The sequence below is a fragment of the Dermochelys coriacea genome, chromosome 2 (genome assembly GCF_009764565.3).
Source record: "Dermochelys coriacea isolate rDerCor1 chromosome 2, rDerCor1.pri.v4, whole genome shotgun sequence".
Classification (NCBI taxonomy): domain Eukaryota; kingdom Metazoa; phylum Chordata; order Testudines; family Dermochelyidae; genus Dermochelys; species Dermochelys coriacea.
The window spans coordinates 129,846,867-129,861,823 of NC_050069.1; positions in this window are offsets into that span (position 1 = coordinate 129,846,867).

Consider the following 14,957-nt stretch of genomic DNA (forward strand, 5'->3'; position numbering starts at 1 on the left):
AAATGGCATCAGAGTAAATAGACAGAGTAATTTAAAATTACTGAGGCAATTTTTATTCATTTAATAAACCAAGGAAATTCCATGCTGAAAACTAGATAAATGCAATAATCAGGTAGAGAAATCAAAAGTAATTTATACATCAGGAAGTAATAGTTCAGAATACTGCTTTCCTCAGTGTCTTTTTCAGAAAAGGACCCAGAATATCCACAGCTACTTGCTGAAATGGAACTCAATGATGGGAAGTGGCTGGAGAGGGGCTTTGACCTGGTCTTAGTTTTCCTACTCTTTGGTATACTTCACAAGACTGGACATGCCTAGAAACATCCTTGCCCATTCCCTCCCAGTGGAATGACAGTCTTTGGTTCTGTTCACCCCAGCATGACCACTAGGATGATCATGGGCTAAGCTCAAGAGCTTGACCCGGTACTTAGTTGGAACTACCAACTGTCTCTGAGAATCCCAGTCTTCCTGGTGTCCACCAGAAAGAGTTTCCTTGTAGAAAAATCCTCTTTCTACAACAAACCTGGATCGATTAGAAGAGCTGAGTGGTTGCTCCGTGCCGCCGTCCAAGCTCTCTGGAGGCTTTCATCTGCTTCCTGTTTGGTCTGGAACTGTTCCCTTGATGCTGGAGACATCAGTTTCTCATTGGACTGTGGACCTAGGCTTGGTCCCTCTGGAAGCGATGTAGGGGATGGGGCTGTTTCCGTTAACTATGAACCGCTCTCCGCTGATTCACTACGTTGGGGTTCAGGCTCCGGCTGAGCCTCTTGTGTAGGGTTATCGGTTGCTGCCGGTTTAGGTTCGGTGGGGCCCTCTGTTGTTGAGGTTGCAAGTACGGGATTCAGTGCTGGCACTGGTTCTGGTGCTGGTTGTTCCGCCGGTTCTGGTTCTGGGACTGGCTCGGTCTGGGTCTCTGGGACTGGATCCACTACTGCTGTTGCTGACGTTGGCATGGGGTCCGGTTCCATCACCTCTGACCAGGTCCTGGTAGAAGTTTCCAGAACAGAGCTAGGCTGGACGGCTTGCTTAGCCTGGCTGCGGGAGACCATTCCCACCCTCTTGGCTAGCTTCACATGATTGGCCAAGTCTTTCCCCCAACAGCATGGGTACGGGATAATCATCATAGACTGCAAAAGTCCACATTCCTGACCAACCCTTGTACTAGACAGGCAACTTGGCTGTAGGCAAATTGAAAGAGTTGGACTTGAAGGGTTGAATTGTCACTTGGATTTCTGGGTCGATTAAATTTGGGTCCACTAAGGAAGCATGGATAGCTGACACTTGCGCTCTGGTGTCCCTCCATGCGGTGACCTTCTTCCCACAGTCACAGCTTCCCTCCGCTCTGAGGGTATCTGGTAGGTATCTGGGCCTGAAGACCTGTGATTCCGGTGCAATGAACTGTAATCGGTTGGAGTTCTTGGGGCAGTTGGCCTTGATGTGCCCCAACTCGTTACATTTAAAACATCATCCAACTGACGGGTCACTGGGGCGAGGTGGGTTGCTGGAGAACGGTGTGGCAGGATGATAAGGTGTCTGGAGTATTCCTTGGTGTGTAGTTGGGGGGCCTTGGGCTGCCCCTAGTAGTAGGGTGTGGTCTGAGGGTGTCCCTTCTGGTATCTTCTCCAACTCTGACCAGGGTTATTCCTCTCTCCTCCCTCCACCCATTTTGTTCTGGCTTGCCCCGCCTCTCTGGTGGTCTGGGACTGGTCATATCGATCAGCATAAGAAGCAAGACTTTCTTCTGAGTCCATTTCCTTATCGCATAAACACTGTTTTATTTCCTCCTTGGACATATTCAGGAATTTCTCCTGAGCTATCAAATCACACATTCCGTCAAAGCTAGTGACACCCCTTCCTTGGACCCATTTATCTAACAGATCCATCATCTGGTTTAGATAAGCCACATTACTTAGTCCAGGCCCTCTCTTAAGGGTTCGAAATTTTACTCTGTACATTTCAGATGTAATTTGAAATTGCTTTAAAACCAAATCCTTGAATTTATAACCAGAAGCCTCATCAGTAGGCATCTTATTGAATACGTCCAGAGCTCTTCCAGTTAATTTTGTGATCAATGTGGTAATCTTGTGAGCTTCAGGAATTTTATGGAGAGTGCATAGTCTCTCAAAGGTGAGAAAATATTCAGCAATATCACTGGATTTATCATACTGTGGACATAGTCGCTCCCATTTGTGGATTATTGGGGAAGGATGGTTAGGGTTATCCAGTAGATTCAGCTCAGCCTTTGTCTTCTCCATCTCCAGTGTATGCTTCCTCTCTTTTTCCTTTTCCTCCATTTCTTTTTGCCTTGCTTCCATAGCTCTCCTGTGGGCAGCCTCCCTTTCCTCCTCAGAATGCTTCCATTCTTTTTCCTTTGTCTCCATAGCTGTCCTGTGGGCAGCCTCTTGGGCTGTTTCTGCCTTTGTTTCTGTCATATTTGCCTCTCTGTTTTTAACTAACTTTACACCCCAGAGTTAGAAATAAAACAAACAAAAAACACTTGGTTTGTCCAAAAAAAAATAGGTTGTGCTGTAACTGGATACCTATGTTCTCTGATAGCGATTGTCAGCCTACAGAAAAATCCTTTAAAAAAAACCTAACACCTTTGTCTCCAGGCAAATAGACAGAAAAGGCCTGTAGTTGCTCTTAGATTAAAAAAAAATACAACCCACCTCTTCAGGTCAGTGAAGACTTGTGAATTTCCCTGCAGGAGGTTAACTACCCTGCCTTTAGGTAGAGAAATCTCCAGCTCACAAAAGATAACTCCCTTTTGTCTCTGCTCTGGCCCCCAAGCAGAGACAAAAAAACTCTAACTGCTTTCAGCTTAAAACTTGCTTTCCAGCAACCCAAAGGAAAAAAAATGTCCTTTTTTAAAATCTATGCTTCTGGTTCAAAAAATCTCAAATTGATCTCAAAATGATTTCAAGTTAATCCCACTCCTCTGCCACCATGTCAAGGTTGCTTCCCCACTCTAAACTCTAGGGTACAGATGTGGGGACCTGCATGAAAACCCCCCTAAGCTTATTCTTACCAGCTTAGGTTAAAACTTCCCCAAGGTACAAACTATTTTTCCTTTTGCCTCTGGACTTTATTGCTGCCACCACCAAGCCTCTAACAAATATATAACAGGGAAAGAGCCCACTTGGAAACGTCTTTCCCTGCAAAATCCTCCAAAACCCTACACCCCCTTTCCTGGGGAAGGCTTGATAAAAATCCTCACCAATTTGCATAGGTGAACACAGTCCCAAACCCTGGGATCTTAAGAACAATGAAAAAGCAACCAGGTTCTTAAAAGAAGAATTTTAATTGGAAAAAAATTATAAGTATAAGTTTTTCATGGCCATGAATTTAGTAGGGCCCTACCAATAAGTTAGTCAGTTCCTAAATTAAGTCCCAAACATCCAATCTATGTCATAGACTAGGTAAAATACTAGGTAATACATTAAATTTTTCTAATGACCAATATTACTTGCACTATTAAAAATGTGTGCCTTATTTACAGGGTGGTTGTTTTTTTTACCTCAGCTTCTAGTGATTTGGATTTTGTTATGCCATTGTCCAATAGATTAAAGAATCTTGTTGTTCTTAACTATGATTTCCTGAAGGGTCATAAATATAAAGGGAAGGCTAACCACCTTTAAATCCCTCCTGGCCAGAGGAAAACCCCTTTCACCTGTAAAGAGTTAAGAAGCTAAAGATAACCTTGCTGGCACCAAACCAAAATGACCAATGAGGAGACAAGATACTTTCAAAGCTGGGGGAGGTGGTGGAAGGGTTCTCTCTGTCTGTGCGTTTTTTTTTTTTTTTTTTTTTGGCTGGGACCAGAGCAGGAATGCAGGTCAGAACTCCTGTAAACAGTTAATAAGCAATCTAGTTAGATACATGTTAGATTCTGTTTTTTGTTTAAATGGCTGATAAAATAAGCTGTGCTGAATGGAATGTATATTCCTGGTTTGTGTCTTTTTGGTAACTTAAGGTTTTGCCTAGAGGGATTCTCTATGTTTTGAATCTGATTACTCTGTAAGGTATTTACCATCCTGATTTTACAGAGGTGATTCTTTTACTTTTCTTCAATTGACAGGTTTCAGAGTAGCAGCCGTGTTAGTCTGTATTCGCAAAAAGAAACGGAGTACTTGTGGCACCTTAGAGACTAACAAATTTATTAGAGCATAAGCTTTCGTGAGCTACAGCTCACTTCATCGGATGCATTTGGTGGAAAAAACAGAGGAGAGATTTATATACACACACACAGAGAACATGAAACAATGGGTTTATCATACACACTGTAAGGAGAGTGATCACTTAAGATAAGCCATCACCCACAGCGGGGGGGGAAAGGAGGAAAATCTTCCATGGTGACAAGCAGGTAGGCTAATTCCAGCAGTTAACAAGAATATCAGAGGAACAGTGGGGGGTGGGGTGGGGGGGAGAAATACCATTGGGAAATAGTTTTACTTTGTGTAATGACTCATCCATTCCCAGTCTCTATTCAAGCCTAAGTTAATTGTATCCAGTTTGCAAATTAATTCCAATTCAGCAGTCTCTCGTTGGAGTCTGTTTTTGAAGCTTTTTTGTTGAAGTATAGCCACTCTTAGGTCTGTGATCGAGTGACCAGAGAGATTGAAGTGTTCTCCAACTGGTTTTTGAATGTTATAATTCTTGACGTCTGATTTGTGTCCATTCATTCTTTTACGTAGAGACTGTCCAGTTTGGCCAATGTACATGGCAGAGGGGCATTGCTGGCACATGATGGCAACGGGCTTTGTTGCAACTCTGTCCACATATCTATTCAGGGGATACCATCATAGGGCCTAATCACATCAGCCACACTATCAGAGGCTCGTTCACCTGCGCATCTACCAATGTGATATATGCCATCATGTGCCAGCAATGGTACTTCTCCCCCCCACCCCACCCCCCACTGTTCCTCTGATATTCTTGTTAACTGCTGGAATTAGCCTACCTGCTTGTCACCATGGAAGGTTTTCCTCCTTTCCCCCCCCCTGCTGTGGGTGATGGCTTATCTTAAGTGATCACTCTCCTTACAGTGTGTATGATAAACCCATTGTTTCATGTTCTCTGTGTGTGTGTATATAAATCTCTCCTCTGTTTTTTCCACCAAATGCATCCGATGAAGTGAGCTGTAGCTCACGAAAGCTTATGCTCTAATAAATTTGTTAGTCTCTAAGGTGCCACAAGTACTCCTTTTCTTTTTTCTTCAATTAAAATTCTTCTTTTAAGAACATGATTGCTTTTTCATTGTTCTTAAGATCCCAGGGTTTGTGTCTATGTTCACCTATGCAAATTGGTGAGGATTTTTATCAAGCCTTCCCCAGGAAAGGGGGTGTAGGGCTTGGGGAAATTTTGCAGGGAAAGATGTTTCCAAGGGGGCTCTTTCCTGGTTATATTTTGTTAGACGCTTGGTGGTGGCAGCAATAAAGTTTAGGGACAAAAAGAAAAATAGTTTGTACCTTGGGGAAGTTTTAACCTAAGCTGGTAAAAATAAGCTTAGGGTTTTTTTCATGCAGGTCCCCACATCTGTACCCTAGTGTTCAGAGTGGGGAAGGAACCTTGACACCTTGTGACCACCCCCACACAAATCCTTTTTGGGTGAGGACCCCTATGATTATAACACTGTGAAATGTCAGATTTAAATTGCTCAAATCATGAAATGTATGATTTTTAAAATCCTATGGCCATGACATTGACCAAAATGGACTGTGAATTTGGTAGGGCCCTACTTATTGGCCCTGAAAGAGGAATTACTGGATGAAGTTCTATGGTCTGTGTTATGCGGGATGTCAGACTAAAGTGGGGTGGCCACTCTGTTTCTCCGGAGCCACATGCAGCTCTTCATAAGTTAATATGCAGCTCCTTGTATAGGCACCAACTCCAGGGCTGGAGCTACTGGCACCAACTTTCCAATGTTGGGGGGTGCTCACTGCTCAACCCCTGGATCTGCTACAGGCCCTGCCCCCACTCCACCCCTTCCCGACCCCTCCCTGGAGCCTGTTATGCCCTCACTCCTCCTTCCCCCCCACCCCCGAGCCTCCTGCACACCAGGAAATAGCTGATCAGGAGATGCAGGGACGGAGGGGGAGGCGTTGATTGGCAGGACTGCTAGTGGGAAGGAGGTGCTGAGAGTAGGGGTGGGGAAACTGATGTGGGTGCTGCTGACATATTACTGTGGCTCTTTGACAATGTACATTGGTAAATTCTGGCTGCTTCTCAGGCTCAGATTGGCCACCCCTGGACTAAAGGATCAATAATGGTCTCTTCTGAAATTAAAATATCTGAATCTGAGTAATAATGCAAAGTGAACAGAAGCATAGTACTAGTTCTGGATGCAGTGAGACCTATACAGTTTATTCCTAAAGTGCCATTCACACAATAAAGTATTTGAGGTTCATAAACCAAGTTTAAAAAAAAAATTGTGAATTAAACCAGTTTTTTTCCTGAGGGTGAGTAAATGTGTCTATCTAAGCTTGTCTTCACTACCGCACTATATTGGCGCTGCTGCGTGGATATAGCTGCGCTGATGTAGCGTGTCTGGTGAAGACGTGCTATGTTGATGGGAGAGCGTGCTCCCGTCGACGTAATTACTCCACCTCAGTGAGAGGCAGAAGCTATGTCAGCAGGAAAGTGTCTCCCACTGACATGGCACAGTGGAGACACCACTTTAAGTCAATGTAAATTTTGTTGTTTGGGGTGGGGGTGTTTCACACCCCCGAGTGACAATACTTATGTCAACTGAAGTGGTACTGTAGACAAGGCCATAGTCTTTTTTCAGCAGAATTGCTCTCTCCCCCTCTCTGCAGTCTCTTAGCATGTTTTTTTACCTTCTCACTGCTTCATTTCTCACCTAATTTTTCATGACATTCTCCCCCCCACCCTTCTTCCTTTCCTCACAGTCTCTTTTAAGTGCAAAGTGAACCTAACTATATTTAAGTTACAGTCAAACTTCCAAAGTCACGATGTTCAAGCGGGCTCAAAATTTGTTAAAGTAATTTTCCTTTCCCCAGCAAACAATCTTCCCACTATGGATAAGGACTTTTGGAGAAATTGCCAAAGTCTTTAGTAGCAAAGGCCATTAAAGCCTATAATATATTTTCCCACTCAGCTGCTTAATTTTGCAGGAAATTTGGCTCTATTAAAAGTCTTAACTTTTACTGAAAGAGAGACAGTAAACTCGGAGCTATGTAAAAACTTCCAATGTATCCCCCTAAGTCAGACAGCAGTGCACCTTTCTCTGAAGCACTGAGTGCAGCAGCCAAGTAGGAAGAGTAACGTGGTGCTTCCCTATGAAGTTTGGCAGCCTAAAAAGTACTGGCTGCCAAACTATACAAAAACAAATAAAAACAAAAAACCTGTTGGCTTTCAAAATCAAGCAGCTGCTTAGAACTAGTACTTTCACTTGAGATAGAGGTGTGGTCCGGCTAACAGTAGAGGAGATACTAGGTTCTTAGAGGCCCACTTACAAAGAATAATTTTTCCTCACCAAACGACTCTTAAATTCTTGCCTCACTTGCACACAAAAATATTAAGACTAAATGGGGCCCTTCTAACTTGTGTGTGCATTAGTCCAACACACATGGAGTCACAGTACCACAAAAATGATAATCACTGGGATTTATTCTCCCCTGCCTTACACCATGGCTAGTCATTTATATCTGCTCAAAAGGAGAGTAAAGCCATTTCACCTAGTAGTGTTTTACATCCACTTTGCACGAGCATAAATAACTACATACTGTGCCAGTCAGTGGAAAAATCTGGCCCGCTGTGTCTCCTGGCTTCTATTTTTTTCTCATTCCTTTCTTTGTCCTTCAATCAATTGTTGGTTTCCGTTTACAGTATATACAGTACCAATGCATCTTTTCCTCTTTTTCAAGTTTTTTTATTCCTCAGTCTCATTTTTTCAATAATGTTCAATAGTTTCTCCTATTGCATCTCAACAACATTTTTCTCTCTTCCACATTTCCCCATGTTCCCTGTCTTTCCTTTTCTCTACTTTTCTTTCTCCCAGCTCCCCCACACACCCTTTTTTACATATTCCATCTATTTTCACTCCCTTCTCCGTCTGAAGGCAGGTAGTGTGGTCATTTGTTCTGTGCTGATTATATGCTTATTTTTCATCCCTTTGATATTTGTCAACATCTACAGGATCTTTTCAAACCTTATCATTCCTATTCCTGCACGATGTTTCAATACGTTTGCCACATTTCTTGCATGTAGTCTCCAAAAGAGATGTGTATTAATCAAAGGATCTCAGCTTCTTGATGCACTGTCAATTTAAATGTTTTAAATGTTAAATGGTTTTAATGGTGCATCCGATGAAGTGAGCTGTAGCTCACGAAAGCTTATGCTCAAATAAATTTGTTAGTCTCTAAGGTGCCACAAGTACTCCTTTTCTTTTATTTTAAATGTTTGTGTCCCAATCTACACTTGGTTAACTACCTTGACTGGCTGTCAATTCAGCATGTTCTCCCCATGTACATGATGCAAATTCTGTACTTAAAATTCCATAGCAAGTTTTTTCTCATAGAATTTTACAGACACTGGGGGCATTTACACCTTTTTGTGCAGAAAAGCATCTGGCCAATAGTTGATTAAAAGAGAACTGCTAGTCAGCTGTGGCTGGTAGGCCAGTGGGGATTGTCACTGTTCTTTTAAACTAAGATCCATTATTCATTAGGGAAAAAAGAACTAGAGATTATCATTAAACAAATACAAAATGAAGAAAGCAATGCTAATAAACATTTAGCAGGCTTCTGGTAGCATCTCAGCACAATATCTATATCAGTTATTTTCTATCTAAGTATAGGGAAATACCGTTGCTCTGGGAGATAGCGTTCCTACAGCAACCAAAAGACGTCTTCTATTGTTGGAGGCTGCATCTACTCTATGGGGTTCTGCTGGCATAACTACAATGCTGTAGCTATGCCATTATAGTTCCTATAGTGTAGATATGGCCTATGATAGCAAGGGGTCAATGTTGGTAAATGTGGATTTTCTTCATGGTGAGATCAAGATAGGATAAATGATTGACTCATTTGGAGAAAAATGTAAAAAGAAACTTGTTTTTGTTTTAAATATCACATCTGAGCTGGCTCAGAAGGCATCTGCTAATACTTTTCAGCATCGCCTAATGATGTCACTACCTTATGGAATCATTATACATTGCTCCTGCCTAATCTAAGTAGGAACAGGGGCTGCTGCATAATTATAAGAGAAATTATAAGTGGTGAAACTACTTAACAGAGACAAAAATAATGAGGAGTCCTTGTGGTACCTCAGAGCCTAACACATTTATTTGGGCATAAGCTTTCGTGGGCTAAAACCCACTTCATCAGATGCATGGAGTGGAAAATACAGTAGGCAGGTACAAATACACAGCATGAAAAGATGGGAGTTGCCTTACCAAGTGTGGGTTCAGTGCTAATGAGCCAGTGTGAGTATCGGCAGAGTATCATCTTCTTATAAACTGTTTGAAATGGGCTACCTTGATTGCATTGGCCTTATTAGCACTACAAAAGTGATTTTCCCTCCCTTGGTATTCACCCCTTCTTGTTAACTGTGGAAAACAGGCTACTTCCATCTTAACTGAATTGGCTCATTAGCACTGACCCACCCAACTTGGTAAGGCAACTACCATCTTTGCATGTGCTGTGTATCTATACCTGCTTACTGTATTTTCTACTCCATGCATCTGATGAAGTGGGTTTTAGCCCACGAAAGCTTATGCCCATATAAATGTGTTAGGCTCTAAGGTACCACAAGGACTCCTTGTTGTTTTTGCTGATGCAGACTAACACGGCTACCACTCTGAGAGACAAAAATGTAACTCCTTCAAAACACAGAACCAATTTAAAAACACATATCATTTATATACCAACTAAGGATATTACCCGTGGAACTATATACATGGGAAAAGTCTGCTAGATTGGGCTCTACATCATAAGATACAAAAGAGGGCAGCTTTTTGATTTTTTTAGTGATCATATGTAATAATGTTACTACAATTGGATGAAGCCACATCAATGATAAATAGCAGGTATAGCCGTAACATTAAACCATCACGTGTATGTTGGGGGGGGGGTTCCATTGTTGGATTAATGTAAAAAGGTTTTTAAAAAATAGTAGCAAGAGAACAGGGGAAATAAAAGAGGGTTGGCTAAGCAAAAATCAAATTATCTAGTATTTTTTGGTCAGACAGTAGTGAGGATCTGTCCAAGTCAACTCTTATTGAAGAAAATTAATAGCTAGCCAAGTCTTGTATTGTTTTTCTTACACAGCAGGATTAGATTTGTTGTGTCACAGGAGTGAAATGAAATAAAACAGGGAAATGCTACCTCCTGCATCTCTGTCTCTATAGTTCAATGTTAAAGAACTCATTCTAAGCATGACACAGTCCAGAACAAAACAAATATAACAGATTTTCTTTTTCTCCCTACAAATGATGGAAAGATCTTTTCATTTTCTTGAGTGTCTTCAGTATAACCATGGGCAAAAAGAAACCAACTTTCTCCTCAATTTGGCGGTGATCTGAATCAATTTTTTTTAAACGCACACGCATGCAATATGCACACATTGACACACATATACACCCCATATATACTTCCTTTACACATGATTCTGCATTTCTTAGTTTCAGATGAGAAAGAACTGCCAAACTCCCCTTAGAAGTGATGCCTTTATTTCCTTACTGGCTTATTTGGAACAAAGAAGTACTAGCCACTGTAATACAGATAATCATCCAAAAAGTTGGGTGCTAGAAACAGCCACAACAGATCAAATTTTTAAACTTGAACACCCAGCCTGGCCAATTTTCAAGCTTTTTCCTAAAATATTGCTGAAATTAATAGTAGGATTAAACAGACACCTAGATTATTTGGGTGAACTCCTGTCTCTCTTGAAATCCACAGAAACTTTATTAACTTCAGTGGGATCAAGATTTCTTCCTGTGTCCAAATGACAGCTTTGAAAGAATGTAGCAGTTGCCTCATTATGTAAGTTTAATTTATAAATTGATTATAAAGATTAAAAAAAATCATAGTGTGGGAGTTTGTATCTCTCTCTCACTCACATATGCAGTCACTAAAACATTAGCATTTACCAATAGCTAACCTTCAGTGTTATTTGAGATTTCTATTGTTTTTCACTGCATGAAGTAGGAGATATCTGTGGTACCTCTGTGGTATCTGTTAGCAAATGTTGACTTTTTAGTTATTTATTTAAGAGTAGAAGTGGTTTAGGGAAATTTGAAACCACAGATAAAGGGGAAATGATTGAGTACTGTGCAGTGTTAGCCTTAGGGGAAATGTCACTCTTAGTGAACATTCTTCAACTGCTCCCTGAACAGTGGGAGGCCACTCAGAAGGCAGAGCAGCAGCACCGTGGAGTAGTAGCAGGGCTGCAAGTATCATACAGCAGGGAGGGTGGAGAGGGGATGCGTGTGAGCACATGGATCCCGCTCCTTTATCCCCCCCCACCTCCTGGGTGGGTATGGCCTGTCTGCAGCCTGTTGATCATTATTACCCCCGACCATGGTTCCCTGGGCAGTAGCCCACATAGTCCATTCGTAAGGCCAGCCCGGGTACTGTGCAATAATTTGGTAGAAAGCACAGTACAGTGGGACTTGGCGTCGGGAGACCTGGGTTCTATTATCTGCATTGCTGCAGACTTACTGTCTGACTTTGGGCAAGTCACTTGATTGATTTACATTTGCAGAACAGAGGAAAGTGTATTACAGCCTGAATTACCACTGTAAAGTATTCTGAGATCTTTAGCTGAAAGAGGGTGTGAATATAAGGATGAAATTCACCTGTGGTGCAGAAAGCCCTTCTGTAATTCCCATGATGAAGCCATAATGGACCAGCTGTGCAAGGAGCTATTCTAGTCTCTGCTTGTTTCAAAAGGCAGCTGTGAGGATTGTGTCATGGGATCTGAGTCTGCACAGGTACAGTGATCCTAAAATCCCATGTGAAGGAGCAAATAAAAAGCAGGTTTAGCTTGGGATAGTATTAGTAGCACTTGTGGGACAGAATTAAGGTTGTTGATGGAATTCCAGATCTCCAACACCTACTTGTTTCGTTCAGAAAGGTCTTGATTCAGTCAAGCTATTAAGCATCTGAATAATCCTAACCCTATTCAGCAAAGCACTTAAGGACATGCTCAAGAACCATTGATTTCAATGAGGTTTACGCATGTGTTTAAAGTTAAACATGTTTGTAAGTGCTTTGCTGAACCAAATAACTAGTACTTCGGTTCTATACAAAAGAGGTGAATTGCATGAAAAGGCTATTCTCAAGTGTTTTCTTATAGGAAAATGATCAAAAATAACCATAGGGAACAAATTAAATGGGAGAGTAAACTTAAAAATGTGTGGGCACTGGCATTTTTACAAAAAAGTGTAGTAGCGATAGGATGTCTAATAGTGGCACCAATGAGTGCAAGTGAAAATGAGGTACGATCTGATGCTAAAATAGGGAAAGAACAAGTTGAAAAATTCTTAGAGAAGTTAGATGTCTGCAAATCACCAGGGCCTGATGAAATATATCTTAGACTACTTAAGGAGCTGACTGAGGAGATATCTTAACCATTATCAATTATCTCTGAAAAGTCATGGGTGAAATTCCAGAGGACTGAAAAAAAGGGCAAATGTAGTGCCCATCTATAAAAAGGGAAATGCAGACAACCATGGGCTTGACCCACTTGGTCAGGATCGTAAGTATATACCTAAGTATATACCACCTGTGCTGCATCAGCTTCACTGCTACCGTTACTTGAGCCAAGTTTGAACTAGGCAGATCAAAGCTAACTTGGGTATGCCTACATGAGCTGCAGTTACACCATCCCGTTGCAATGTAGACAAACCTACAGTAAAAAACATTAAGGGACAGGGATATATTGCCCTTCTGTACATACAAGTCATTTTCTACAAGTGTTTTGTCAAATGTGGTGGTAAATGACTTCTCCACCAAACCTCCCTTACTATCACTTCTTTTATAACTTTTCTCCCTTCCTCAGCTTTGTCTTCTTCCATAGTCCCTCTTAACCTTGGGCACTTTCTTCTGTGAAGTGTGATTCCCCTTTACCCCTCTTCCCCCAAATAATAATTAATAATAGTATCACTTTGAGATTGAAATTAGATCTCCCAATCCACTGTATTACACGTCATGTTCGTCCAAAGTCAGTTGTAAACTATTAGTAAGTCCTGTGTGGTCTTAAAGGATTTGGGCTGCTGGAGTTGGCAAATTTTCCATTGGGAAAGAAGTCAATGAAAGGATGCCAGAAATTCTTTCTATATATATTTTGATTTACAGGATGCACACAGTTCTTGTTGCTACTTGGACAAAGATGGGTTTACACACAGAGAACCGTTTCAGGGTTTCATCTAAACAAATACCTGTGTTTAAAATTTCCAGCTGCTTCCCAAAGTGATGCCTCTATGACATTATTCCCAAATGGCTTAGCTTCTGTGTGATGGAAATGGAGCTGCTACATAATAATTAATTTATTTATAGTGCATGTTGACCAGATTATTAGGATGATTACTATATGAATAGATTGGTTTTGTTTAAGAGAAGTGGTAAGGAAAAAACAAGCAGGAAGTAGGGTTCATTAGAAAACAAGAATTCTGTTTTGCCAAAAAAAAAAAAAAAATTTTGACTCAATCCCAAGACAGAGACCACTAGAGGCAATAGTCCATTGGTTTGGGCACTCACCTCAGAGATAGGAGAGACAGGTTTAAGTCTTTGCTCCAAATAAAGCACCATACTATAGAGTCAGTCTCTTTCACTAGCCCAGTGAATATACAAACTGGAGCAGTTGCAAACAAGAGAATGAGAGACACTCCAAAGTAGTCAATAGGGTAGCTAGGGCACTAACACAGACCTACTGAATATTCTGGTTTGTCTCTCTTCTCTGTTCAGAAATTCCATCCTCAGTCTGGAAAAACCCTCCTAAGGAAAGTTTCATCAAAACTGATGTTTCCACAAAAAGATTTGACTTTGATTAATCAGAATTTACTGATGGGGAAAAAAAATGTTTAATTGGAAAATTCTTGACCAGCTACTGCAGGAAGGAAAGAGAATGACTCAAGATAAGCTATTGCTCTGTAACCACGTGAGAGCTGTTAAGAGAAAATGCCAAGACAAGCAAAAGCCTGGGAACCAGAAGCTCAAAAGAATTACAGCAGTTTATAACTGGACACTCTCTCTGTCTCTCTCTCTCTCTTTCAAAATAGGGGGTATTGTTCAGAAGAACCAGACTAAGCTGCAGGCACCTGCTTGTGTTTCTGATAAAACTAGACCTGCTTGTTGTTTTAAAATCCTTGTCCTCTAAATGTTATGCTCCTACTGTTAAAATACACAATACTTTGGTCTTGAAGGCTGTCTGATCACTGTATATCATTGGTCACAGATTCCCAAAGGGAATAACAATAGGTGCAGAACACAGACAGACCCACTGGGTAAGCATGTTTGACACAGGATACTATAGCCCAAGGTCTGGGCAAAGAGTGGAAGAACTGCAGAATTCTAACCAGGAGAGGTAAAGACCCAAGACCTCACACTGAAGGGTTGCCCTGAGAGAGAGACTACAAAGGGAACACACGCAGGCGAAGCTAGCCCTGTAATTAGGACAATCTCCATTTGAATTCTTCCCATAAATCATTAAGAACTGCTTGTTATCAAAATTCAACAAGTCACTTTCATCTAAATGGCCAATGTGTCCAGTCAAAACCAATATCACCTCATCTGGGTTTCCTCAAACTAGACTAAGAAAATACCTATTCCTTTTCACAGTGTCAGAGAAGGACCATTACTAACAAATAATACATCTGAAATCCTGCCTATTAACGTGAAAGAAAATACTCCATCCCAGTAGTAATGGTACTGGAAGTTGGGTTTAACTGCAGTAACTATTAGCTCTTTCTAATCCCAATTCAGAAATGCCAGTAA